Source organism: Carcharodon carcharias, chromosome 3, assembly GCF_017639515.1.
Source record: "Carcharodon carcharias isolate sCarCar2 chromosome 3, sCarCar2.pri, whole genome shotgun sequence".
NCBI classification, from domain to species: Eukaryota; Metazoa; Chordata; class Chondrichthyes; order Lamniformes; family Lamnidae; genus Carcharodon; species Carcharodon carcharias.
The window spans coordinates 55,288,826-55,316,456 of NC_054469.1; the positions used below are offsets into that span (position 1 = coordinate 55,288,826).

The 27,631-nt window shown below is 46.2% G+C and overlaps 1 protein-coding gene across 2 annotated transcripts in view; it reads right to left on the bottom strand.

The window, feature by feature from the left end:
- LOC121276542 (amyloid beta (A4) precursor protein-binding, family B, member 1 interacting protein) overlaps positions 1–21,211 on the bottom strand; it is a 175,132-nt gene extending 153,921 nt beyond the window's left edge. Inside the window, exon 1 of one of the 2 annotated variants that reach the window (XM_041185081.1) lies at positions 21,122–21,211. The gene's annotated coding sequence lies outside the window, so the exon portion shown is untranslated. Of the gene's footprint in view, positions 1–11,574; positions 11,707–21,121 lie in introns of those variants that run through there. The other variant, XM_041185078.1, reaches the window with a different exon arrangement.
- Between the last annotated feature and the right edge of the window lie 6,420 nt (positions 21,212–27,631).

Sequence of the window (27,631 nt, forward strand, 5' to 3'; positions counted from 1 at the left end):
TATCTACAAGATTGGGTCTACAGCAGCTGTTGCAGTAACCAACAAAAACAAAAATCTACTAAACCTTATCCTCCCCAATCTACCTGTCGCAACTGTATCTAGAAGTCTCTTTTTCTTAGGTGGTCCCTCAGGATCGAGATAACGTGCTCCCACTCCAGCTCAATGGGTTCTGAGATGACTGATAAGTCCAATGATCAGCAAATTGGCCACATTGGTGGCAGGTGGTGCTTTATGTGTCAGGTAGATGAGGTGTTCAGAAGTATGTGTCCTCTCTCTGATGGCTTGACTTCACCTCTGCGTTTCCCAATAAAGTTTCTTGATGTATTCGGTGCTTTTCCAAATGAACCTTCTCCATTTTGGTTGGTCACAAACCAGGGACCCCCAAGAGTTAGTAGGAATGTTTGATCTATTCAAGGACGTTTTGAGGACAATCCTAAAGCTGCCCTTCTGGGAGTCTCTTGCCACGAATGAGTTCCATGTAGAACAGCTCAAATTTGATTCAAGTGGCCATTGCACCATCCTTGTGAAAGCCCCAAGGTCCCATCTTCTCACTGAGGATACCCTTCATTGTGTTTTGTGGCATTAGCACCATGCTAAAAGTGATAGATTCAGAACAGGTCTATGAGGTGCTCTGGCCCATCAGCAGCAGCAGAATTGTATTCAGCCACAATCTGTAACTTTATGGCTGCTATATCTCTCAACCTACCATTATTATCAAGCCAACGGATCAACCCTGGTTCAATGAAGAATGCAGGAGAGCTTGCCAGAAGTAGCACTGGGAACAGCTAAAAGTGTGGTGTCAACCTGGTGAAGCTACTTGCATGCCAACCAGCGTAAGCAGCAAGTAATGTACAGAGCTAGAGATCCTACAACCAATGGATCAGATCTTAGCTCTGCGGTCCTGCCACATCCAGTTATGAATGGTAGTGGACAATTAAACAACTGACCCTAACCCTAACCCCTAACCCTAACCCTAACCCTAACCCTAACCCCTAACCCAAACCCTAACCCACAAATATCCCCATAACCAATGGTAGGGGAACCCAGCGCATCAATGCAAAAGACAAGGCTGAAGCATTTAAAGTAATTTTCAGCCAGAAGTGCTGAGTGTTTTGTTTTATTCATTCACGGGATGTGGGCTTCGCTGGCTGGGCCAGCATTTATTGCCCAACGCTAGTTGCCCTTGAGAAGGTGGTGGTGAGCTGCCTTCTTGAACCTCTACAGTCCATGTGGTGTAGATACACCCACAGTGCTGTTAGGAAGGGAGTTCAGGATTTTGACCCAGTGACAGTGAAGGAATGGTGATATATTTCCAAGTCAGGCTGGTGAGTAGCTTGGAGGGGAACCTCCAGGTGGTGGTGTTCCCATCACTCAGCTGCCCTTGTCCTTCTAGATGGTGGTGTTTGTGGGTTTGGAAGGTGCTGTCGAAGGAGCCTTGGTGATCCATCTCGGCCTCCTCCGGAGGTCCTCAGCATCACAGATGCTAGTCTTCAGCCAATTTGATTCACTCCATATGACATTAAGAAATGGCTGAAGGTACTGAATACTCCAAAGGCTCTGGGCCCTGGCAATAGTACTGAAGGTTGCGCTCCAAACCAAACTATTCCAGTATAGCTACAACACTGGCATCTACCCGACAATGTGGAAAATTGCCCAGGTATGTCCTGCACACAAAAAGCAGAATAAATCTAAGCTGACCGATTACTGCCCATTAGCCTACTCTTGATAATCAGGATGGAAGGTGCCATCAACAATGCTATCAAGTGGTAATTATACAGCAATAACCTGCTGATACCAGCAATAACTGATACCCAGTTTGGATTCCATCAGGGCCACTCAGCTCCTGGCCTTGGTCCAAACATGGACAAAAGAGCTGAACGCAAGACGTGAGATGAGAGTGATTGCCCTTGATATCAAGGCAGCATTTCACCAAATGTGAATCAAGGATCCCTAGCAAAACTGGAGTTAATAAAAATCACGGGAAAACTCTCCACTAGTTGGAGTCATACCTAGCACAAAGGAAGACGGTTGTGGTTGTTAGAAGTCAATCATCTCAGTCACAGGACATCACTGCAGGAATTCCTCAGGGTAGTGTCCTCGGTTCAACCATCTTCAGTTGCTTCATAAATCACCTTCTCTCCATCATAAGGTGAGAAGCAGAGATGTTTGCTGATGATTGCACAATGTTCAGCACTATTTTGACTCCTTAGATATGGAAGCAGTCCATGTCCTTATGTAGGAAGACCTGGACAATATTCAGACTTGGCCTGTCACAGATAGTCGTTGATGTAAGTATTAAAATGTTGAGACCCCAGCACAGACCCCTGTGGGATGCCACTTGTCACATCCTGCCAATCAGAAAAAGGCCCATTTATGCATACTCACTGCTTTCTGCCAGCTAGTCAATCTTCTATCCATGCTAATATATCACCCACTACATCACGTGCTTTTATTTTTGTAATAATCTTTGACGTGGCACCTTATCAAATGTCTTCTGGAAATCAATGTACAGTACATCTACAGGTTCCCCTTTATCCACTGTGCATGTTACTCCTGCAAAAAACTCAAATAAATTTGTTAAACATGATTTTCCTTTCACAAAATCATGCTGACTCTCCTCAATTGCCTTGAGCTCTTCTAAGTGCTCAGCTATGACCTCCTTATGATCAATTCTAATAACTTGCCCATGACAGACATCAAGTTAACTGGCCTACAGTTTCATGTTTTCTGCCTCCCTCCCTTCTTGGATAGAGGAGTTATATTTGTTACTTTCCAACCTGATGGAACCTTTCCAGAATCTAGCAAATTTTGGAACATTAACACCAGTGCTTTAAAGTTGAAGTGAAAGTCTTCTAGGGCAGGGGATTCTCAGCGGACTGTAAGGTTTCTTGTGGTTGAATTTCTTGGAGTTTTGTTCTCAGGTGAACTTTAACTGAAACAGGTTGGAGAATCCTTCTCTATGGTAGTATCTCCCACTTTCAAGGTATTGCTGTTTATTACCTTGGCTGTATATGTGGCTTGCAACTAGTTTTTGGCTTTCGGTGGAACTTTCTGTCTGCAAGCTGCTTCTTGCTGGTTTTAAAAGCAGACAACAACATTTTCCCCTCGTCATGTGACTCCCACAAGTTCAAAATCTTTTTTCCAAACAATGGGTGGTGTGTATGTTGATTGCAATCATTTTGTGCTGTCGTTTGACACCTTGGGATTCACCCAGTCCTGATTGGATGAAGGAAACTAACATAATACAATGACGGTTGTTAGGACCATTCACATCCATCTTACACACATTGAGTTTCAATGTCCCCTTTTGTCTTTTATGTTGAGCCATCCTTAAATAAAAGGATGTGTGAATTCCCTGGATCGCTGTAAATGTCCATATTTAATCAGGTATTTTCTTGAGACTTAGGACTGTCTGAAGCTCATAATGCTAAGGTCTCATGATTTGCAATGGCTATTTTAATAGTCTGTGTGGGCCTAGTTTTTAAATGTAGTGACCGAATTTTCATAACATACTGGGACATGTAGGCCATGAATCGCAAATAACATTCATGCCACACAAGTGCAAGATAATGGCCATCTCCAAAAAGAGAGAATATAACCATCGACCCTTGATAATCAATAGCATTAACATCATTTAATCCTCCACTATCAACATCTTGAAGATTACCATTAACCAGAAGCTGAACTGGACCAAACATATAAATAATGTGGCTACAATAGCAGGTCAGCCGCTGGGAATTCTCTGGTGAGTAACACACCTCCTGAGTCCCCAAAGTCTGTCCACTATCTACAAGACACAAGTCAGGAGTGTGATGGAATATTCTCTGCTTGCCTGTACGAGTGTAGCTCCAACAACACTCAAGAAGCTTGACGCCATCCAGCGCAATGAAGCTCGCTTGATCAGCACACCATTCACCATCTTCAACATTCACTCCCTCTACAGCCAATGCATAACAGTGTGTACCAAAGCAAGTTGCACTGCAGCAACTCACCAAGGCTCCTTCGACAGCACATTCTAAACCTGTGACCTCTACCGCCTAAGACATGGACAGCAGGCGCATGGAAGCACCATAATCTGTAGGTTCCCTGCAAGTCACATGCCATCCTGAATTGGAACTATATTGTTAATCCTTTGCTGTCCTTGGTTCAAAATCCTGGAACTCCCTCCCTAGCAGCTCTGTAGGTGTACCTACACCAGATGGGCTGCAGCAATTCAAGTATATGGCTCACCACCACCTTCTCAAGGGCAGTTAGGGATGGGTAACAAATGCTGGCCTTGCCAGTGATGCCCACATCCGATGAAAGTACAAGAAAAAGTAAAAACCTGATGTAACATTGTGTCTGTGTTTATTAGTTGAGGGCAAACAGTATAAAAATGTCATCACCAAGTTTCATGACATGTGCTAGCTTAATTATTATTCTTGGTTCTTGTGCATCTTGCCCTCTACCTTGTGGATACCCCAAAAAAATATAGCATAGAAAAATCAAGTATAGAAAGTTATCATATCTGTACGTGTACAAGTGCTTGCTCTTGACCCCAAGTTGGAATGTTATCCAAGTTGTTGTTAACCTTAAAATGGATAACATGCACTGTCAAACTTATATATTTAAATTCAAGAGCTATCAATAATAAGCCTGATAAGATGTCTGCATTCCCTGTTGCCGACTACAAATGGGGAATATAAGAAGGGCCAAAAGGGTTAGGGCCATCGTACAGAAGGAGTAAGAACTCCCCAACTTGGGCACTGCCCGTGGTTGTGGCCCTGTATTAGCACGGCACCTTCCCATTGAATAGAGTCCCTGGAACTGATTTCTACCATTGAGAACCTGCCACCATTTCATGACTGGCCTCCAGACTCAATGAGTACCCACGTGCAGGATGGAAAATTCAGATGGCATCAGGAGTATGCCCTTAATTGGCTACCTGGCTGGATAACCAGTCAACCCCCCTTTTGCAGAATCCTATGGAGCTGGCCTGATGGAGTTTCCCTCTTGTTTTCGGTCACCCTCCCTCCACCTCCAGATCTGCCTCCATGGGCCCTTGAAAGTTCTGCCCATAGGATTAAATTGTTTAGTTCTCTACTGCATTTTGCTACGGTTTTTAAACGGAAGATCTGAAGACTGTTAAGCATAAATGGTTTCCGGAAACACAATGTAAAATATAGATTCACCATCTGTTGCATTATATGTGGTTACCTGAAGGGAAGTCAAATGCAGAGTGGAATAGTGGCACAATTTATTTGCAACAATTTGATGAATCTTTTAATTGCTACTAAATGAAATCTAATGTTCAGTGTTGGCTAATAATATATTTATTATTTAGTTTTCCTAGAGTATTGTAAAAATGAAAGCAAAATTGTAATCTCTTCATTATTAAATGTTTCCTTTAGACTGTGTGAATCTTAGGAACATATTTCATTCTGTGCTATTGAACAATTTAAACTTTGCTTTCTTGCATTCCTTTTGAGAGCCTTCTACTCTAAATGTGTCTCCAAATTAAGTTGCTCTTAGTCTTGGTTCGGTTCATGTGGGATGCTCCAAACCAAGCTTTGCTCCGTTCAGAATTGCAATAAGACTCAGGTCCCTCAGCTCTTCAAAGTTGGCTTTTACTTTTGTAGACACCTCTGAGATGATGCCCTCTGGCCCTAGACTCCCCCACAAGGGGAAACAACCTCTCAGCATCTACCCTGTCAAGATCCCTAAGAATCTTACATGTTTCAATAAGGTCACCTCTCATTCTTCTAAACTCCAATGAGTACAGGCCCAACCTACTCAACCTCTCCTCATAATAAAATCCCTCCCTACCCGGAAACAACCTAATGAACCTTCTCTTGGCTGCCTCCAATGCCAGTATATCTTTCCTTAAATAAGGGAACCAAAACTGTTCACAGTATTCTAGGTGCGGTTTAACAAATGCCTTGTATAATTTTAACAAGACTTCCCTATTTTTATACTCCATTCCCTTTGAAATAAAGGCCAATATTCTATTTGCCTTCCTTATTACCAGCTGAACTTGTGTGTTAGCTTTTTGGGGTTCATGCACAAGGACTCCCAAATCCCTCTGTTCTGCAGCCTTCTGTAGTCTTCCTCCATTTAAATAATATTCAGCTCCTCTATTCTTCCTGCCAAAGTGCATAACCTCACATTTTCCCACATTATATTCTATCTGCCATTTTTTTGCCCACTCACTTAACCTGTCTATATCCCTCTTGATTTTTATGGCGTTTCAAATGGGTTGGCAATTTGCACTGTTTACACTATTGCACAAAGAAAAGATATGCTTCAATGTTTCTAAAGGTTCTGGAAAAGTTTGGAAATATGAGGCTTGACCCAACTTGTCAGTTGAACAACTGGTAATGCATCTTGTGGCCAAGTCACAGGATTCACTGAGACTTCAAACACAATAAAAAATTGCAACAAAGATAGGGCAGTTGCTCCTCTAAAATAGCACTAAGACCTGTTGCCAATATTACCATGGACTGCAGCAGATCAAGAAGGCAGCTCACCACCAACTTCTCAAGGGCAATTAGGGACGGGCAATAAATGCTGGCCCAGCCAGCGAAGCTCACACCCCTTGAATAAATAAAGTAGAGCACTTGGTATGTTTGCATGACATTACTTTATCTGTTACTTAAGTAGGCTGTAGTTTATTTATTTTAAATAGGTTAACATCTCCCTTAAGGTGTTAAATGTTCGCATAGTGAAACTGAAACAGTAAGTTCAAGCCTCTGATGTCTATGTGTTGATCTGGCAACAATGAAAACATTGTTTGGGGAGGCAATGGCACAGTAGTATTGTCGCTGGACTAGTAAGCCAGAGACCCAAGGTTAATGCTCTGGGGACCTGGGTTCGAATTCCACTACGGCAGATGGTGGAATTGAATTCAATAAAAAGTCTGGAAAAAAAAAGTCTAATGATGACCATGAAAACATTGTTGATTGCTGTAAAAACCCACCTAATGCCTTTAGGAAACCTGGACTACATGTGACTCCAGACCCACCACAATGTAGTTGACTCTTAAACGCCCTCTGAAATGGCCTAGCAAGGCACTCAGTTGTATCTTCATCAACTGCTACAAAGCCTCAAAAAAGGAATGAAACTGGATGGACCAGCTGGCATCAACCTAGGCACCAGAAATGACAACAGCAATCTCAGCCCCATCAAACCTACAAAGTCCTCCTAACTAACATCAGGGGGCCTAGTGCCAAAATTGGAAGAGCTGTCTCACAGACTAGTCAAGCAATAGCCTGACATTGTCATCCTCATGGAATCATACCTTACAGATAATGTCCCTGACACCACCATCACTGTATGTCCTTTCTCACTGGAAGGACAGACCCAGCAGAGGTGGGGGTTGTCCTGGGATCGATTCCAGATCCCATAAAGTCTCCTGGCATCAGGTTAATCATGAGCAAGAAAACCTTCTGCTGATTACCAAGTACTGCCCTCCCTCAGCTCATGTGCTTTTTCATGCTGAATGCTATTTGGAGGAAGCACTGAGGGTGGTAAGGGTGCAGAATGTACTCTGGGTGGGGGACTTCAATGTCAATCACCAACAGTGGCTCTATAGAAGCACTACAGATCAAGCTGGTCAAGCCTAAAGGACATAGCTGCTGAACTGGGTCTGTGGCAGGTGGTGAGGGAACCAACAAGAGGGAAGAACATACTTGACCTCATCCTCACCAACCTGCCTACTGCAGATGCATCTGTCCACAGCAAAGTCGGTAGGAGTGACCACTGCCCAGCTATTGTGGAGGCGAAGTCCAGTCTTCACACTGAGGATGCCCTCCATCATGTTGTGTGCCACTACCACCATGCTAAATGGGATAAATCTAGCCACTCAAGACTGGGCATTCATGGGCCATCAGCAGCAGCAGAATTATACTCAAACACAATCTATAACCTCATGGCCCGACATATCCCCCACTTTATCATTGAACCTTAGTTCAATGAAGAGTGCAGGAGCAGCACCAGGTATGCCTAAAAATGAGGTGTGAAGCTATAACACAGGACTACTTGCGTGCCAAACAGCATAAGTAGCAAGTGATAGACAGAGCTAAGCAATCCCAAAACCAATGGATCAGATCTAAGCTCTGCAGTCCTGCCACATCCAGCCATGAATGCTGGTGGGCAATTAAACAACTCACTGGAGGAGGAGGATGCACAAATGTCTCCATCCTCAATGATGGGGGAACCCAGCACATCAGTGCAAAAGATAAGGCTGAAACATTTGCTACAATCTTCAGCCAGAAGTGCCGATTGGATGACCCATCTTGGCCTCCTCTGGAGGTCCCCAGTGTCATGGATGCCAGTCTTCAGCCAATTTGATTCACTCCATGTGATGTCAAGAAATGGCTGAAGGCACTGGATACTGCAAATGCTGAGGGTCCTGACAATATTCTGGCAATAGTACTGAAGACTCATGCTCCAGAACTTGCCGTGCCCCTAGCCAAACTGTTCCTGTACAATTAAAATACTGGCATCTGCCTGGCTGTGTGGAAAGTTGCTCAGGTATGTCCTGTACACAAAAAGCAGGACAAATCCAACCCAGCCAATTACCACCCCATCAGTCTACCCTTGATCATCAGTAAAGTGATGGAAGCATCAACAGTGCTATCAAGTGGCACTTGCTTAGAAATAACCTGCTGTCTGTCACACAGTTTGGATTCCGCCAGGCTACTCAGCTCCTGACCTCATTACAGTCTTGGTTCAAACATGGACAAAAGAGCTGAACTCCTGAAATGAGGTGAGAGTGACTGCCCTTGACCTCAAGGCAGCATTTGACCGAGTGTGGCATCAAGGAGCCCTAGCAAAACTGGAGTCAATGAGAATCTGGGGGAAAACACTCCACTGGTTGGACTCATACCTAGCACAAAGGAAGATGGTTGTGGTTGTTGGAGGTCAATCATATCAGCTCCAGGACATCACTGCAAGAATTCCTCAGGGTAGTGTCCTAGGCTCAACCACCTTCAGCTGCTTCATCAATAACCTTCCTCCATCATGAGGTCAAAAGGGGGGATGTTTGCTGATGATTGCACAATGTTCAGCACCATTCACAACTGCTCAGATACTGAAGCAGTCTGTGTCCAATTGCAGCAAGACCTGGACAATATCCAGGCTTGGGCTGACAAGTGGCAAGTAACATTCATGCCACACATGTGCCAAGCAATGGTTATCTCCAAGAAGAGAGAAACTAACCATCACCCCTTGGCAGTCAATGGCATTACCATTGCTAAATTCCCCACTAACAACATCCTGAGGATTACAATTGGCCAGAAACTGAACTGGACTAGCCATATAAATACTGTGGCTACAAGAGCAGGTCAGAGGCTAGGAATCCTGCAACGAGTAGCTCACCCCCTGACTCCCCAAAGCCTGTCCATCATCTACAAGGCACAAGTCAGGAGTGTGATGGAATGCTCCCCACTATCCTGGATGAGTGCAGCGCCCACAACACTCGAGGAGCTTGACACCATCCAGGAAAAAGCGGCCCACTCGATTGGCACCATATCTACAAACATTCACTCCCACCATCACTGATGCACAGTAGCAGCAGTGTGTACCATCTACAAGATGCACTGCAGGAAATCCAGGTCAAAATTTCACAGGAATGAGCTTAATTTCAAAATAATCAGGATGCTTTGGTTTTTCTGTCAGAAATGGACAAATGCAAAGGGGTCAGTTTTAACTCTAAACCACCGCCCCCCCCCTCCCACCCCAACCCCCTGCCTTTACCGACATTTTTCTTCCCCTTCAGATTTTAACCTTCAGGTCTCTGCAGGAAGACAAGGTGTGGCCTTAAATCAATGGGGAACCTTATATATTATGATGCCAGGAGGACCCCAATTGCATTTTAATTTGAGTCTGTGTGCAGAAGCCACTACCTTCAGCTATCCTACTAGGCTCAAGGGCCTGTGTAAATCCTTCCTTGAAGGGGCCAAAAGGAACAGGAGTGCTCCTCCAGGAACCACAAGGGAGGTTGCAACTCCTCCACTTCCCTCTGATGGCACCCTTCATAGCACTTACCTCCAAACCTGTGGGAGTCAAATACCACCCAATCTTCCCAGACAGAAGATGCCCTGTGCCCCCTTCCTACAATTCTGGCAGGAAGTGGATCAATGGCATTCAGATTAGATCAGACAGCTAAAATTGCCTAGCTTGAAATTTGGGGCAGAAACATTCTGCACCTGCTTCACCTCCACCCCCACTACCCCCAGCCCACACATGAACCTTGCTCTGTATTAAAGCTTTTCAATTTGAGGCCGATGAGAAATTTGCTGATTATCAATACTATTGTCTTTCTCTCTGCCTTCTACTCCCAGTTCAGCCATTCTTGATTTTCTTGTGTTTATCGATAGGTGCTTTTCAAGCCAAGTGCCCACATACTGAATTTCCTATCTTAGGTCCACATTTTCCATACAATTTCATGTAACGTGCTACCCCACAAATTGAATGTAGGTACTCGTCTGCATTACATTATTAGCCCTTTTAATGAGATTCTGAACACAGTGGTGTTACATCATCTCAAAAAGGAAGGGTGAGCTAACGTAGAAAAGGAGAACAAATGAATAATAACAGTTTTGTGTCAAAACTTTGCCCTGCAGGATCATCATTCTACTTCAGCAGGACTCCTAGTCTGTTTCATGCTGAATGCCTGGCATTACTATAAATGACTTTGATCCTCAAATAGCAGACCTTGTATAGATACTTTTGACTTCCCTAAAGGTGCCGTATGAAAAAGTGAGGTTCCAAAATGTAACTTATGCACTATTCTGAAACAAAGAAAAGTAAATGGAAATTCAGATAAGTGTGTATGTCAACATGTACATTTACCGGGTGTGCACAGCAATGTTGCTAAAATGGGTTTTCAGAAACAGAGAAGTTCAAATTTGTCCAATCACAGGGGATGAAGATGTTCCATGTTTATAGTTGCAAGGGCAGTCAACAGTTTTGAGAAATATCAAAGTCCAGTTTTGCTTCTGCCATTGCCAATAATTACCATTGTTTTATCATTAACAAGAACAAAGCTGCAACACATCATATCAAACTGTCAATTGAACACCTGAATTGTTGATCATGTGGTCTCCAGGGCGGTCAGGTTGATTTTTTTTAAATGTTTTATCTGGTTACTTAATAATAACCAAAGAATTTCTGCTACATCTGGAGTTGGTTTTGAATTATTTCACACAATATTATAGCTATTAGAAAACTCAAAGCAACCCAAAGAAAACCAACACAGGATGCGTGCAAGAAGTACTTCACAATGCCACCCTCACCTTATATTGTTGCTTGCAAGGTTTAAATTGCTGACAATTAATACAATGCATTTTTGAAAATAACATTAAACAAAATAAGTTCTCCAGATGATACATTTTACTTATTTTCCAGCTATGAATCTTCATTATTTGAGTTATTGCATTAGAAATACGATAAAGCACACAACAAGCTATTCCAGTAACTGGAATCTGAGTTAGATCTGACTTATGCACTTGTTTTGAGCTCCATGCGATAGCATGGACTCCAAGATTAACTTAGAAAGTATACAAGCATTATTTGAAATTAATCATAACTCACCTTTGAATGTTCTCTGAGTTTCAGAACAATTGCAAAATTGCTTTAGTGAGCACCAATTTTATTGTATTCAACATCCACTGGCTTGAGTCTTAGAGAATCTAAATATCTATCACTTTTCACTGGGGATTGGGTGTTTCCTGTGTTAACGGAAGTTTTCTGAATATTCAGTGTAAACTTTTGTTTAAATTGGCAAGAGACCTTTAAATGCCACCTACTGGATGAGGCATAGTATTTCATTTTTAATTAAGTCAATTTGTTTCTTGAAGATTTAGGGTGGAATGTTACTTGCCCACTGGCATTGGGCCTCATGGCGGGCATGAGTGGAAAACATGGCAGGAAGGCCAAAAATTGGTTTCACGATATTATGAAACCAGTTTGTAATCATCTGCTCTGCCCTTTAATGGCGGGCTACGTTTCCCACCGTCAGGCATCAGGAACTTCATTGTAGTACATCTGCATATCATTATAAGCCCAGCTTGCCGGAATCATCCCCCATGTCAAGTTTACCACCCACATCGGCGGGAAAACATGCCGGTGCACAACATATCTTGACAAGTGTGACGGGCAGAAGTCGGGACTCTTCGTCAGGGCCTTATTCACATCACAGACACCTGAGGAGCAGAAGATGCTAGGGCCTGACAGCAATGGTACCCTGGAGGACAGTCAATCACATGCTGGGTTGATTCTCATGGAGATGGCACCACCACGAAGCACATTCGGAAAGGTGGAAAATCACAGCTGAGGGTCTGCTTTGGGACTTCAGTGTGTTGACCATGGCCTGTTACAGATGATCATCGAGGGGGTGGGCAAGGAAGATGTACCAGGGGTGTGGGAGAGAAAAGTCGAGGTTCGACTGGGAGATGGAGGTGTGTCGGGGTGGGTGGGGGAGGGGTCCGGTTGGCGGCGGTGATGAAGCTGTGGGGGTGGCAATGAAGGTGTTGCGGGGAGGTGAGGTTGGTAGGGAGGGATGAAGATGTTGGGGCGAAGTTGGGAGGGGAGTGTGAACGTGTCGGGGGGGGTGAGGTTGAGGAAGCATGAGGGTGGAGAGGATAATGGGGGAGAATGCTGCAAGGTGTAAGGGGGGAGAAAGATGCAAGGAAAGGGGTTCAGAGTGGGGAAGGAGTCTAGGGAGGGTAAGGGATCCAGGGGGAAGAAGGAGTCCTGGAGGAGGGAAGAGTCCAAGGGGGATGGAGGAAGGAGTCCAGAGAGGGGAGGAGTCCAGGGGCAGGAAGTAGTGAAGGGGGAGGAAGGAGTCCAGAGAGGGGAGGAGTCCAGGGGCAGGAAGTAGTGAAGGGGGAGGAAAGAGAAAGGAGACCGGAGAGGGGAAGGACTCCAGGGGGAGAAAGGAGTCCAGGGGAGGTGGGGGTGGTGCTGAGGGGAAGGAGTACGGAAAGGGGAAAGGAGCTCCAAGGGGGGAAGAAGGCCGGGCGGGGGGACAGGGGGGCTGGGGGGGAAGGGGGGGTGTCCAGGTGAATGTGCAAGGGAGGGGTCTGCAGAGCCAATGACTGCCTCCTGGGGAGCGAACTGAGGATGGGCATGGTAGGAGGGAATGTTGAGTATGTGAGATGGCAGAATGAGGTGGTGGGGTGGGAGGGTGAGGGTGCGACAGTATCAGTAAAAGGAACAGCAAGGGTGGTTGGTGGGGACCCAGAGGCAAACATACACCCTGGGAGTGGGAAGGATGAGGTCTGGGAGGTTTATGTGGATAGTCCTGGGATTATCGGGAAGAAAGGGAACATGTACATTCACCTGGATATCTCCAAAAGAAAAGTGTTGTGGCTGGTAGGTGACGGTGGGAAGGTGGAAGGTGATATCAGGGGGGTTGACAGTGATGGGAAAGTGGAAATGGGTGAGTAGGGGAGGAGAAAGAATGGGGGAGCTGAAATCATACCATACCAGTATCAATGATAAAAACAAAAAAACTGCGGATGCTGGAAATCCAAAACAAAAACAGAATTACCTGGAAAAACTCAGCAGGTCTGGCAGCATCGGCGGAGAAGAAAAGAGTTGACGTTTCGAGTCCTCATGACCCTTCGACAGATGTCGAAGGGTCATGAGGACTCGAAACGTCAACTCTTTTCTTCTCCGCCGATGCTGCCAGACCTGCTGAGTTTTTCCAGGTAATTCTGTTTTTGCCATACCAGTATCATGCTTGTTAAATCAAAAGTGAAAGGGCACTCCTGGTGGGCAGGAACTGGTGCTGCATGGGAGTGTTATTAGCGGGTGGGCAGAGATGAAGTGACAAAATGTGTTTACCATGCAACCAGCTGTGATCAAAATTTCTTAATTTTTCTAGACCCCACACTTCTAGCTGCTGCCCTGACATCCACAGCAGGGGTGGAGACAGCCTGCACAATAGTTGGCCCTGTTGCCTCGGATGACTTTGGCATGGGTCCTCTGGAGAGCTGAGGCCTTGGAGGCCCTGGCTTGCTTTGGCTGTCCTCCTGTGGGCCAACTGCTCCCTCTGTGGTGACAGAGGATGAAGCTGAGGGGGCCACTAGCAATGGGGACTCGGAGGGAGCGGACAGCATCTGAGATTCCTGTCCAACTGCAGCTCCTCCCTTCGGGTGCCCGAGGGCTCCGGCCTGACTCCTTAAGGAGAAGGAGCACCTGGAGGGAAGTCGTGTTGTTCCATTTCCATCTCACGTTGCCACTGCAGGAAATCACCCATGGCTACTGTGATGGAGTGTGGGCCTACACACACCTCTGCGTTCTGCTGGACCAGGGATTCCATTGCATTTGCCGTTCTTCCCATGGAGCCTCCATCTGCGCACATGTGGGTACTACTTCATCAGAGAACACTCCTCTAACTCAAATGCCACTCCTTTGAGGGATTCCAACAACTCTGTGTGATGTTTTCTGTCTTCAGCTGACTCTCCACAATGAGCTGGAAGAACAAACCCAGAGGTTCGTAATCTGACTCAGACCTCACAGGTGCCTCTTCCCCAGCAGTCCTCCAAGTGCTGGGGAGCTGGGCTGAACCTGCCTCATCCTGCTGCAGACACATGCTCATGGGGTTACCACCAGGTTGTGAACCCAAGTCTGCTCTAGATCTAGGTCCCACCAAGGTGTGTGTCTGCGCTGGTGGAAGGTGTGGGTAAGCGCTGTGATGGGTCCTCCAGGTTGCTTGTTTCAGTTGTTCAATGGCGGAGGTGTCCTCTTCGCTGGAGCTGAGGACTTGTATGCAGCTGAGGGACTGGCTGGCTGAGGGTGTCGGTCCTTGGCAGAGCTCCCTGTGAACCAAAGTAGAGGTAATTAGTACATGACAGCAGAGTCAAAAGCAGAAGAGAGAGCACTCATATTTGTGTTGAGAGAACGATGATGTGGTGCAGAATCATCATGTGGGTGTTTGCCGCTGACTTCACTGTTGCCACAGGCACAGTCCACATCCTCACCAGTCAGCGTGTTGGCATGCTCCTCAAAGTGAATGAGGGGCCGAATGTGGGCCATTTCACCCCTAATCTGGGATTTCTCCCTGCTGCTTTGAGCCAGCTTCTCCTGCTTGAAAACAGGTGGAGAGAGTGTGAGCTGGATGCATGGCACTGCATGGAATGTTTGTCTAGTGAGCGGAGGCATAGATGGGATGAGGATGTGAGCTCGAGAGGATATGAGCCTGAGGGTAATGTGAGGGTGTGTGTGAGAATTAGTGGTGTTATCCCTTGAGATGTGAGAACCCTTTGTATGCGTGATGGTTTTGTGAGTGTGTGAGTTGAGAGTGATGAGAAGAGTGACTTACCCTGGTGGAATGAATGAGACCATTCATCCTCTTGTGGTATTAGGTGGTTGTCCTTTTGTGCAGGACGTTGGCGCTGACCACCGCTGCCACTACCTCCCATGCTGGACTGGTGATCTTCCTTGCTGGCCTTCCCCCAGAGTGGGGGTAGAGGGGTTTCCAAGGCATCCAACAGATACTCCAGGGACCCCTCACTGAATTGAGGGGTTACAGTCTTCTTGCCTTTTGGGGCCATGCCTTCTCTGTAGCAGTCCTGGGCTGGAAGCGCGTGCAGCTGCAGTTTAAATATGGTGCCCAGTGTGATGAAGAGGTGAGGTGATGGCTTGGCGAGTTAATGAGAGCCTGGCCACCATCAAAATGGTGCGTTTTCCAGGAATGCATGATTAATGAGGCGGGATTTGGATAATACAGCGTGAAAAGCCACTATTGTGTCCAACAGGTAAAATGTTCTTTCTCCCACCCACTACCGCACTTAATGCAACTCTGGGACGATTCTGCCCTTACTTCCTTCCCTTTCTTGTTAATGAATTTATAGTCTCCTTGAGGAAAAGTTTGGCTAGGGTGCATCCAAATTTTGGGCACCATTAGTGCCTTTAGTATTTCAAAATGGCATCCACAGCATGTGTTCTCATTTCTGATGCTTAGTGTGTCAGATGCCATTAGTACGTGCATAATTAATGTCTGTCAGAAGTGTGCAGAGCAGGCAGATCATTACATCAATATCCAATGCTGTTTTGACACCAGCATTGCCATTTTACAGCTCACTGTTCCTGATGATGCTTTCTCTTAAGCTCATACAGCTGAAGCCACATTAAGCAGCAATACAAGAACATCCCCACAAGTGCTATTCAATAGGATCAACAACTACTTACAGGTTAGCTTCTAGTTAATTTTGTCTGGCTGTTGCTGCAACTCAACATGCTTTTGATACTTTCCATAATTTCTTCAGGTTTCAAAGGTCTATAGGAAAAGGTGTGGCAGATGTTGACATACTCCTTGCTGACTTCAAGGCTGCTGTACATTTGCTGCCACACATGGGTGTTGGCCTTCCTCTTGGAGAATGGGCAGAGGCCACGTAGGGCAAGACAAACTGCTAGAGGTGGGAAAGGAGATAGATTGTTCACAATAGGAGGCCGTATCCCTCCAGGTGTTCAAGAACAATCCTCCCACCTGAACCTCAGTGATGCCCAAAGTTTGAGACATCTGTGCTTCACTAAGGAGGTCATTACTGAAATTCGCCACCTACTGCAGCCACAACTCCAACTTGAGAGCAAGGCCAGGATTGCATTGTTAGTGACTGTGAAGGTAACCATTATAGTGACCTTTTATGCGCTGGTTCCTTCCAGACTGCTGTCGGAGATATTTGCACCATGGAATCATAGAATGATTCCTCATTCCTGGAACCATTATCATGATTCTTTTTCTGCCTTGTCTCTAATGCCGTCCTAAAATGTGTTGTCCAGTTGAGGTTGAAATAGTGTTTATACAGGTTTATCATAACTTTCTTGCTTTTGTGCTCGCTATTGAAAAGCCCCAGATCCCATATGCTTTCTTAAACGCTCTCTCAACCTCCCCCGCCACCTTCAAAGATTTGTGCACACACAAACCTTCAGGTCCTTTTGCTCTTGCATCCCTTTTAGAATTGTACCTTTATTATCTTGCATCAGTCTGTTCTTCCTATCAAAATGAATCAATTCATGCTTCCTGCATAAAATTTAATCTGCTGCTCGTTGCCCATTCCACCAACCTTTTTATGCCCTTTTGAAGTTTAGCACTATCCTCCCCACATTTCACAATACATCTAAATTTTGTGTCATCTTCAAATTTTGAAATTGTGCCCTGCATACCAAAGTTGAGGTCATCAATACACAACAAATATACACCTTGCTGTTTGCAGAGCTCTGTTGCATAAGTGAGGCCACCGAGGCTCTCTATCCAAAGAGAAATAACTTCATTTTATTCTCTCTTGCCGGACACAAACTGGTGGAGTGAGCATGAGAGTTTGTAAGGCTTGTGCATTGTGCAGAGTGCCAGTGACTGCATGTGCATTAGCTTTGTAGGTGCCACATGTCAACTCTGTCATGCATCAGGACCGAAAGGGATTCCACACTTCCTCTACATCCAGCTGTGTGACCACAGACAGCAAATCGTGCAGGTTAATACCCAGTATCCTGGTAGCAGGATGCCTTTATTCTGCCCACTGTGCCAGCTAAATCTGAGTCACCAAAGGGTGGCTACTGGGCGACAAGGGCAACCTGCTGATATCATGTCTCAGGTTCACAACCCAGGTACACAAGTACAACGGAAACCCCTGCTGCCGCTGGGTCCAAAATCTGACAGTGTCCCCCAGTTTTCCTTGGCAGACTTTCCCTGTTGTTCTGCTCCCATAGTGCTGCGGGATGGTGATGACTCGGACTGTTCAGTGTCCAAGTGCTGAGTGGTCGTTTGCCCTGCCAGCTGCATAATGCCAAGGGCCTCTCATTACCAAATTCTGAGTCCTTTTTACCCTGTTGATCCTCTACAGGATGATGCCAGTGTTATCTCCCTACTCTGTACCCCCCTTCAGCTGATCAGGAACTGACAGCTTCTGAAACCCATGTGCCCCTTTAAATGCTCCACCCTCCCTCTCCAACTAGCTTTTAACAAGCTTTTCAATAAACTTATTTGGTCTCAATAGGGTCATCCAAGTCATTAATATATATTGTAAATAATTGTGGCCCCAGTACTTATCACTGTGGTACTCCACTAGTTACAAGTTGCCATCCTGAAAATGGCCCTCTTACCCCAGCTTTCTGGCTTCTATTAGTTAACCAATTCTCTATGCATGCTAATATACTACCCCCAACGCCATTTTCCCAATGACAGATGCTAAGCTAACAGGTCTATAGTTACCTGTTTTTGTCTCCTCCATTTTTGAATAAGGTGTTACATTGGCAGACTTCCAATCTTCTGGGACTTTCCAGAATCTAAGCATTCTTGGAGGATTACTACCAGTACATCCACTAACACTATAGCTCCTTCCTTTAATATCCTAGGATGCAACACATCAGGTCCAGGGGATTTATCAGCCTTTGGTGCCATTAGTTTCCCCGGTACTTTTTCTCTAGTGATAGTTATTGTATTTATTTCCTCCCGCCCCCTTTGTCCCTTGATTACTTAGTATTTTTGGAACGCTATTAATGTCTTCTACCGTGAAGACTGATGCAAAGTATTTATCCAACTCCTCTGCCATTTCCTGGTTCCCCATCATTATTTCCCCAGCCTCATTCTCTAAGGGGCCTATGTTCACTTTGGCCTCTCTCTTCCTTTTTATATATTTAAAGAAGCACTTACTGTCCGTTTTTATATTACTTGCTAGTTTACCTTCAAAGTTTGTTTCCTCCCTCTTTATTATTTTTTTTTGGTCATCTTCAGTTGGCTTTTAAAACTTTCCTAATCCTCTGGCTTACCACTAATCTTTGCCACATTGTATATTTTTCCTTTCAATCTGATACTATCCTTAACTTCCTTGGTTAACCATGGTCATTTATCCCCTTCCTGGAATCCTTCTTCCTCACTGGATATATCTTTGTTGTGAGTCATGAATTATTTTCTTAAACGTCTGCCACTGTTCATGAACCATCTTTACCGCTAAACTCCTTCCCCTGTCCACTCCAGCCAACCCTGCCCTCATTCCTTTGTAATTACCCTTATTTAAGCTTAGCATTGTTGTTTCTGATCCAAGTTTCTCCCTTTCAAAGTGAATGCTAAATTCTACCATGTTATGGTCACAGTTTCCTAGGGGAGATCATTTATTAAACTTGCCTCATTATACATTACCAGATCCAAAATATCCCTGGTTGGATCCACAACATATTGTTCTAGGAAACTGTCCTGAATGCACTCAATGAATTCTTGTTCATGGTTACCTCTGCCAATTTGATTTTCCCAATCTGCATGAACATTAAAGTCCATAATTAATGTGCTGCCTTTTTTACATGCCCTCATTATTTCCTGATTTATTCTCTGCCCTACAGTGCAGCTACTGTTAGGGGGCCTATAGACTAATCCCACCAGCGCCTTCTTCCCCTTGTTATTTCTTACCTCCATCTACATGTGTTCTACATCTTCCAATCCAAGATAATTTATTGCCATCATACTTATCCCACCCTATACTAAAAAAGCTACCCCACCACCCTCTCCTCCCTGCCTGTCCTTACGAAAAGTCACAGACCCCTGAATATTTAGTTCTCAGCTTTGATCTCCTGTAACTATGCCTCCACAATGGCTGTAAGATCCTACCCATTAACCTCTATTTGTACCGTTAATTCATTTATTTTACACTGAATACTATGTGCATTTAAGTCAAGAGCCATTTTACCATTTTTCCCCCTTTGACCCTATTTGCTGCTTTTTTTAATGTTTGTACACTTTGTCCCTTCCTGTCACACTCTAGGTATCATTACCTAAATAGCTGCTGTGCAAGGCTGCCATATCCTTTTGCTTTGTAAGCTTACGTATCCCATCTCCAGAACTCTGCCCCGGCCTCTGTTTAGTTTAAAGTCTTCTCTACTCAAGTGCAGCCTGTCCCACCGGAACAGCTCCCTTCTATCCCAGTACTGATGCTAATGCCCTATGAACTGAAACCGATTCCTCCCTCCCTAATCTTTGAGCCACGCATTTAACCCCTTGACTTTATTTATCCTATGCCAGTTTTCCCGTACCTCAGGTAGTAATACCTAAATTACTACCTTGGATGCTCTGCTTTTTGATTTAGCAGAACCTCTTTTCAAGTCCTATCAATGTCATTGGTACCAACATGGATGATGACAACTGGATCCCTCCCCTCCCACTCCAAGTTCCTCTCCAGCCCTGAGGAGATGTCCTTAACGCTGGCACTGGGCAGGCAACACAGCCTTCGGGACTCACGCTCATGGCTGCAAAGAACCATATCTATCCCCCTAATTATACTGTCTCCTACCACTACTATGTTCCTATTTCCTCTCCTAACTTGAATGGCTCCTTGTACCACAGTGCCATGGTCAGTTCGCTCACCTTCACTGCAGTCCCCACTCATGTCCACACAGCTTGTAAGAACCTCAAAATTGTTGGACAATTGCAGGGGCTGAGGCTCCTCGAACGCTACCCCCTGGGTCACCATATCGGCCTCACCTGCAGTCATACTCTCCTGTCCCTGATCACAGACCAAATTTGAATTACCTAATCTGAAGGGTGTGACCACCTCCTGGAGCAATGTTTCCAGGTAACTTTTCCCTCTCTGATATGGCGCAATATCTGCAGCTCGGACTCCAGCTCCTCAGCTTGGATCGGAAGTTCCTCAGCTGCAAACTACAGATGTTCTAGCTTTGGATCACCTTAGTGTCTGGCAGATCCCACATGCTGCAGCAGCAACACATCAACCGTCCTGCCAAAACTATCATATTTTATTTAATCTATTAATTAATTACTCTGGTATCCCTGCTCTTTACATTTGAAGAATCCCCCGCTCTTTACACTTTATTGTAAGTAATTTTTTTACACAAGTATAGATCTTACACTTAAACTATTTTTAAGGAAAAGAGAGAGAAGAAAGACTAAAGACATAAACTCAATCTAAAGACCTTACTTTTACTTTAAAGACTAGAAATCCTCACCAATCCTACTCACCAATCAGCTGCTTTTCCTGCACTCATGCCAAGTTGTGGTTCGTGACGTCACTCTGCTGCTAGTCTCACTGCAGTTAGGCATCTCATGCCTTTTATCCTCTCCTGCTCACCTCTCGCTCAAAATATGCTATTTTGAGCCTTAGGAATGGAATAACCATTAATCACTTACCAGATGCTCACCAATAACCAGCGTCTTCTTCTGTAGCAGAGAAAGAATCAATTCCTGGAGGCCAAAAAAGGCAAAAGCAACCAAACACCTCTTTCCTTTCCTCTGCTTAACTCCCTGAAGCACTCAACTCCGGCACCCTGTTGTAACTCCCTGAAGTGCTCAATGCCAGCACTCTATTGTAACTCCCTGAAGCGCTCAACTCTGGCAATCTATTGTAAGTCACACTCACCATTGCTTCAGTAACCACACCTCAGTCACTCACCTACCAACAATCTGTAAAACTAACATACATATTGCTTCACCTAAGCCTCATGTGGTGATGAAGGGTAACACCTTTCTCAGGAAAAGCAGAAGAGCATGAAAGAGGAAAGAAGGGCAGGAAGACAATGAAGGCCATATCCTCAACACAGGATATACCATGTAAGGTGGAGCTACCTGGAGACAACTGAAAGCATGTGCCTCAGGAGACTGCGACTCTCCAGGCATAGGGTCACAGGGATCTGTGACCGGGGAGGAGCAGGAGTTGAGAAAGAAGACTGAGGGAAATGACGGTGAACAGAGAGGTGCCCTCGCTGCTGACAAGGCAGTCTTCCCCTTGTCACCCTCCAAAGAGGACCTCCCGGTTTTCCTTCCCAACCTGCAGCATTAGATCCAGGTCCGCATTGATGAAGTAAGAGCAGTCCTATCTTTGGTACCTGGCCTCCAGCTCTCCTGTGACATCCTGCTTCCCTCTAGTGCTGTGGAAGGCTTTGGCACCCTGAGCAGATTTTTACTCTAGCAGCCTCAATGATGGTTGCTGTAGGGCATCTAAAATGAGTCCCACACTTCAACTGACCAACCTCTATTAACTTGGCTCTAAGTGGACAGGAAATCTGTCTCCATGCTAATCATTCCTCACAAACATGAAAATCTGAACTTAAATCAGTTTCCCATCAGAAGCAAATTTCTGACCCAAAAACAAACCCGGCTCTTGTTTCCTTCCTATGTGGTCAAGATCCAACCCTTTTTCTCTCCCTTTTCATGGGAAAATATTTGTATTCTGCGCTGCTTTGACTGATGGCACAGCTGCGATATGTGAAGTTTGACAGTCTGTATTCAAAAGTACATCAGGGAAGAAGGGTGACTCCAGGATTAAATGCTCTAAGTTACGAAGAGAAACTCACAAAATTGGACTTGGTTTCAATAGTGAAAATAAGATTAAAGATGAATGATTCCATTGAGTGGTATATTAATGGGCAACTTAACTTGACCCATAGATCTCAAAGAACCCAAAATTGACTAAATCTATTACAGATTAGGCCTAGTAATGCAGTCCTGGTACAGAAGTGGTGTATATGGCCTATTTCTTCAGGTGCTGTGCCTATCTGCAATGTTCTTGGCTGAGTTTGTACTATCGTGTGAGGTCAACCCATTTCCAAAGTATAGTAACACTCCTAGAAGGAGTAGGGTGGGTGAAGTTAAAAGACCCTCTTCCTCCTGCCTCAGCCCACATAAACGTGTGTAATGTAATGATTAGGATGCTGAGTTAGCAACACAGAGGATGTGAATTCAGAATGCCACTGTAGTGAGTTGCGAGTCTAACACCCCTACTTGGTCTGGCTTATGTGTGGCCAGTCCTACACAATGCCCAAGGGGCACTAGGAACTGACAACAAATACAGGCTTTACAGTGTTGTCCACATGCCAGGAACCAATAGAAGAAAATGAGTACCATCCTTTGTTTTTAACTTGTTCTCTCCCATCTTTCTCTTTCAATGCTATACACATTGGGTATAAAGGGCAGCATAAACACGTAGTGCATTAGAATCAAAAACAGAATTACCTGGAAAAACTCAGCAGGTCTGGCAGCATCGGCGGAGAAGAAAAGAGTTGACGTTTCGAGTCCTCATGACCCTTCGACAGAACTGTCTGTTCTGTCGAAGGGTCATGAGGACTCGAAACGTCAACTCTTTTCTTCTCCGCCGATGCTGCCAGACCTGCTGAGTTTTTCCAGGTAATTCTGTTTTTGTTTTGGATTTCCAGCATCCGCAGTTTTTTTGTTTTTATCTCTAGTGCATTAGAATGATTTGCCAGGTATGCTGATTCAAGGAGTTTCTTATTGCTAGTACTGCAATATACATGCTGAAGAGGAAGAAGTGACAGATTTCAAGGTCTTGTTGAACTAAGTGCCTCACAGCACCTGGTGTCAACCACTAGTCGGCACCTGCACAGGTCCCTCTGCTTTGGGGAGACCAACTGGTGAGTTGCTGAAGAGGACACTTGGCGAATCACTAAGCATGAATGAGAGAGAGAGCAAGTGGAGATGGAATTAGCTGATACCCAAACTGCTGACCAGAGATCCAGTTTAATGACTCCTGCAGATGCTAACTTGAAGAGGCAGGATGAACAGAGTCTGTCTACAGATGCAAGGTGGTAGCTTAGAATTTTACACAGTTATTTGAGAGTGAGCTAAACGCCCTGTGCAGTGTGTAAAAGAGTCCATGACCCACACCCATGCAGTGTTACTTGACCATTTGACCAAACCCCCATACAGAACATGGCTACTTCAGGACCCTCTGCAGCACAACCTCCCTTTGCCTGAAGTCCTAAACTTGTGCATAGCTTCCAGCAAATGATATAACTGGGACTCTTGATTCCCTTAAACCGCAGTCATCTATCTTGTCCAAATTCACCATGCTGAGAATGCCACACTGCTGCCCAGTGGCTGCTCCCACACAGATCTCTGATCATGCTGAGGGAATGCTCAAGAGCAGAGGAATAGTAAGTGTTGGCACAGATAATGGAGATATCTTTCATTGCAAAGCCACATCCATAACACCTATGTATCCCAACTCAAATGCCTTCAGATGTGTCAGAAACTGTAGCTAGTATCTGTGGTGTCTGGAGTGGCAGAGCCACCTACTGGCAAACACAAAGATGGACTGAACCACAGGAGACAGTTGGACTGTCACCCAGTTTATTTTCTCCTCCCATGCCACAGGGGAAACACTTAGAAGGAGCACATACTTAGAAGACAGAAGAACTTTCACAGAACAGTGGATATGTGGAAATGACTCCTAGTGAAAGCAGTAATGCAAGGAGCCTTCATGCCTGGATCACTGGTAAATGATCCCAGTAGGACCATTTTGTATCATGAGTGCAAATTTTAAAAATTCACTCAACTGCGTTAATTCCTTCAAAAAGAGCTGAATAAGTATCTGTTTAAGGATTGCAGGGGTAAGTGTGGATAAATATAGACAAGGGAAGCAGTCCTACTACCCCTGGATCTGCAGAAAGTTTACATTAAACTTTTAATTGGTGGCTACGGGGATCGCTGAGCAGCCCTGCTCATCGGGAATACATTTTGTAGAGGGGTTCTTTAACAGGCATTGGCTCCCTAATTTGTTTAGTTAAGGGGAGTCTAAAGAGTGGGACCCACAAATCTAGTAGGCTTTCCCACTGTTAAATTGGCATACTCTGACACTGTCTTATGCCGAAAATGACCACTGTGCATACCAATTTCAACCCCCTGGGCAGAATTTTCTGCCTGTTGGGTGGGCGGAGTGGGAGAGGGTGCGGGTGGGCACAGGCCCGATTGCCGCCTGCGATCGGGTCAATGCCGCCATTTTACGCAGGCAGGCCAATTAAGGCCCACCCAGTGTGAATCGTGGCTCCCATGGACAGAGGGAGTGGGCGGGCGGCAGCGGGACTGCAATGACTGCCGGGTCCAATGGCGACCCGCCGGCCTGTTTTAAAAAGCTGCTGCAGCCTCTCAAAGGCTGTGAATCATGGCCAGTGGAAGGGCTCCCCAGAGCGCTGCTGGTGAGCAGGCCAGGCAGGAGGGTAGGGCAGGGGGGCACTGTGCCCCTCGTTTTTCTGATTGCCTTGCTGCCCTCCTCGAGGAGGTGGCAGCACGGGCGGGAGGTCCCCATACGCCAGGACGGGAGGAGGAGCACACACACACACAACCCCCCCCCCCCCCCCCCACCGCCCCACCAAGACCAAACGTGCCTGGGGGGAGGTGGCAGAGGTGGTGAGCTCCTGCTATGTGGTGCAGCGCACCTGAATCCAATGTCACAAGTGCTTCAACAACCTGTTGCGCTCAGGAAGGGTGAGTACCATGTTGGCATTGGTCACTTAACCCAGAGGGTAGGCTTTCCCCACTGGTGTGCCCCGCCCCCCCCACAATTCTAAATGTAGTGACTGCACTGAATCATTAATGGCATGTGTCCTTCACTGGGTGGGCCAGCAGATATTGCCCATGCCGAGCTTACCCTGAGAGGGTGATGAAGAGATGGGTCCTGCACCAGCAGCATGTGGTAAACTGAGACCCAATTACTGTTTTGGGGGCAATCTGGAGGAGCTGCACCCAGGCGCAGTGCTGGAACTCCAGGACATGTCAAAGTCAGGGTGATGACATTCTGGGAGGGGAGCTTCAATTTGGCATGGCACCGATCGATCTGCTGTCCTCTGCGCTCCACGTGCTTGTGCCTCCTTGCTATGGAAGGTGCCTAATGTGATGTAGGCAGCATTTGGCCAAGGGGGTGGTGGGGGGACAGGCTGAGCATCTTTGTGTGAGTGTTCGGCAGCAGTGGGGTGAGCAGACACTGGAGCCCTGCAATGTCCCACTCTGGTTGGGGTGGGCCGTCTGCGAAGAGAGTCAAGGTACAAGTAGCACTAATCAATGCTCTTCTGTCATTTTCAGGAAAGAATGCACATAATGCCACCGAGTGGCTGAGGACTGGCGGAGAGCCAGCCCAGTTGGCGATTCTCAGCCGCTTCGAGCAGGAGGCCCTAGATTTGGAGAGGTGTCATGCACCCAGGTCCATTGATGTCGGTGAGGCTGGGCTGCCACGGGCAGGTATGTTTACCCAGCAGTGAGGTCACCATTGTTCTCCCAACAGCCATGGCAGTGCTGAATGTTCAGTGATTGAAGTTTGCAACATGGCTTGACCATTGCTTATGGAAGGATAAGTGCATAATGATCCGGGGGACAGGGATGCACATTGACATTGTCTCCACGTTAACTAATCAAATGTCTTTGTCCTTCCTTTCAGCATCATCAGAGCAGGGCCGGGAGGAGGAGCAGCAGAGGCCCCCTCTCACACCTGAGGGCCCTGAAGTCTCACCAGCATCACACCATCTCTGCCAGGCAGGCATGGGTGCAGATACTAACAACTCAGTGGGAATTAGAACATCGGCTAGTGTCCCGGGGCACAGCAGTGAGGGCACTTCATAGTTGCTGGAGGAACTGGCAGAGGCAGAGAGTGCCCATGGCGCCAGCAGTCGGAGGACTGCTCAGTCGGTGCCTGATGATGTGCCTCTGGAGTCGTCCGTGATGCAGAAAATGCAAGAAATGTGGCCAGGTGGGCAGTAGCATCTGGTGGAGATACATGAGTCTATGCTTGGCTTGGTGTCCGTGAAGGAGGAGTCTACGTGGATTATTGCCGAAGTGATGAGCCTCATGGCCAAGCGCCATGCATCCTTCATGGAGAGAGTGGTGACACTCGTGGAGAGGCTCCTTCAGAAGACCAATCAGGGCTTCCTGGGGAAGCTTTCGGACCAGCAAGCCCTCACATCGGTATTGACCTCAGCTGGTCATTGCCCATGTGGGAGATGGTCTGGGCACCAAGTTTCTCAGCTCGGTGCCCATCCATCCACTGTGTTCAGGGAGGTCCGAAGCGACATCATGTCGGCGCAGCAGCTGCCTGTCGTCTCTGCGAGCTCCTCTCAGGACGCTCCGGATGAGGGCAGCAGCTCCTCCGCCCCTCTGCCAGTGACCGTTGCATCTGGTGAGGCTGTGACGACTGGGGAGATGCCAGCTGTGGAACTGGCAGCTCCCTCCCAGGTGGGGCCAGCAAAGACTCCACAGGCTAGAGTACGGCCGCCAAGGTCATTGAGGCCAACAGGACAGCAGAGTCAGCAGGTTGTTTCAGATGCCACTCCCAGCAAAGGGTCAGCACCAAGACGTAGCACCCGAAAATATAAACATAAGGCACCTTAGTTACACCATGGGTTTATCACTGGTGCTTTTGTGTTGGCCTGCAATGAGGTCTTTATGTGCTGGTGTGATTTTTTAACATCTTTGTCATTTTATTTCCTTAAGTTTCTTTGGTTGTAATATTAAATTCAGACATGTCACCATGGCTGAGGGTGCCACACAGTTCGCGGAGATTTCAGGCCCAATCTTCTGATTGATATAGTTGACTGTCTCCCTTGAGAGGTGGAGCCTCCTTCAGCACTGCACCGCAGACATATTGAGGTAGCTGCTTTGCCGCCTGTATACCCTGGCAGCAGGATGGTCGAGTCTTCTGTGGTGCCTTCCATCTTGGACTACCTCTTGGCCCTGCACCTCTTGTGCCTACACTTGTCTTCCCAAAGGTGACTCCCCTGGAGGCTGAATGTACACCCCAGGCTTCCTCCCCCTTCTAGCCCTCCCTTCCTCCTCAGAGGAGGTGCCTCCAATGGAGAGTTCAGCTCCCATTCCCAGATTAAGGGAAGGCTTCCTGAAACTTGCAGGCCCAAAAAAGAT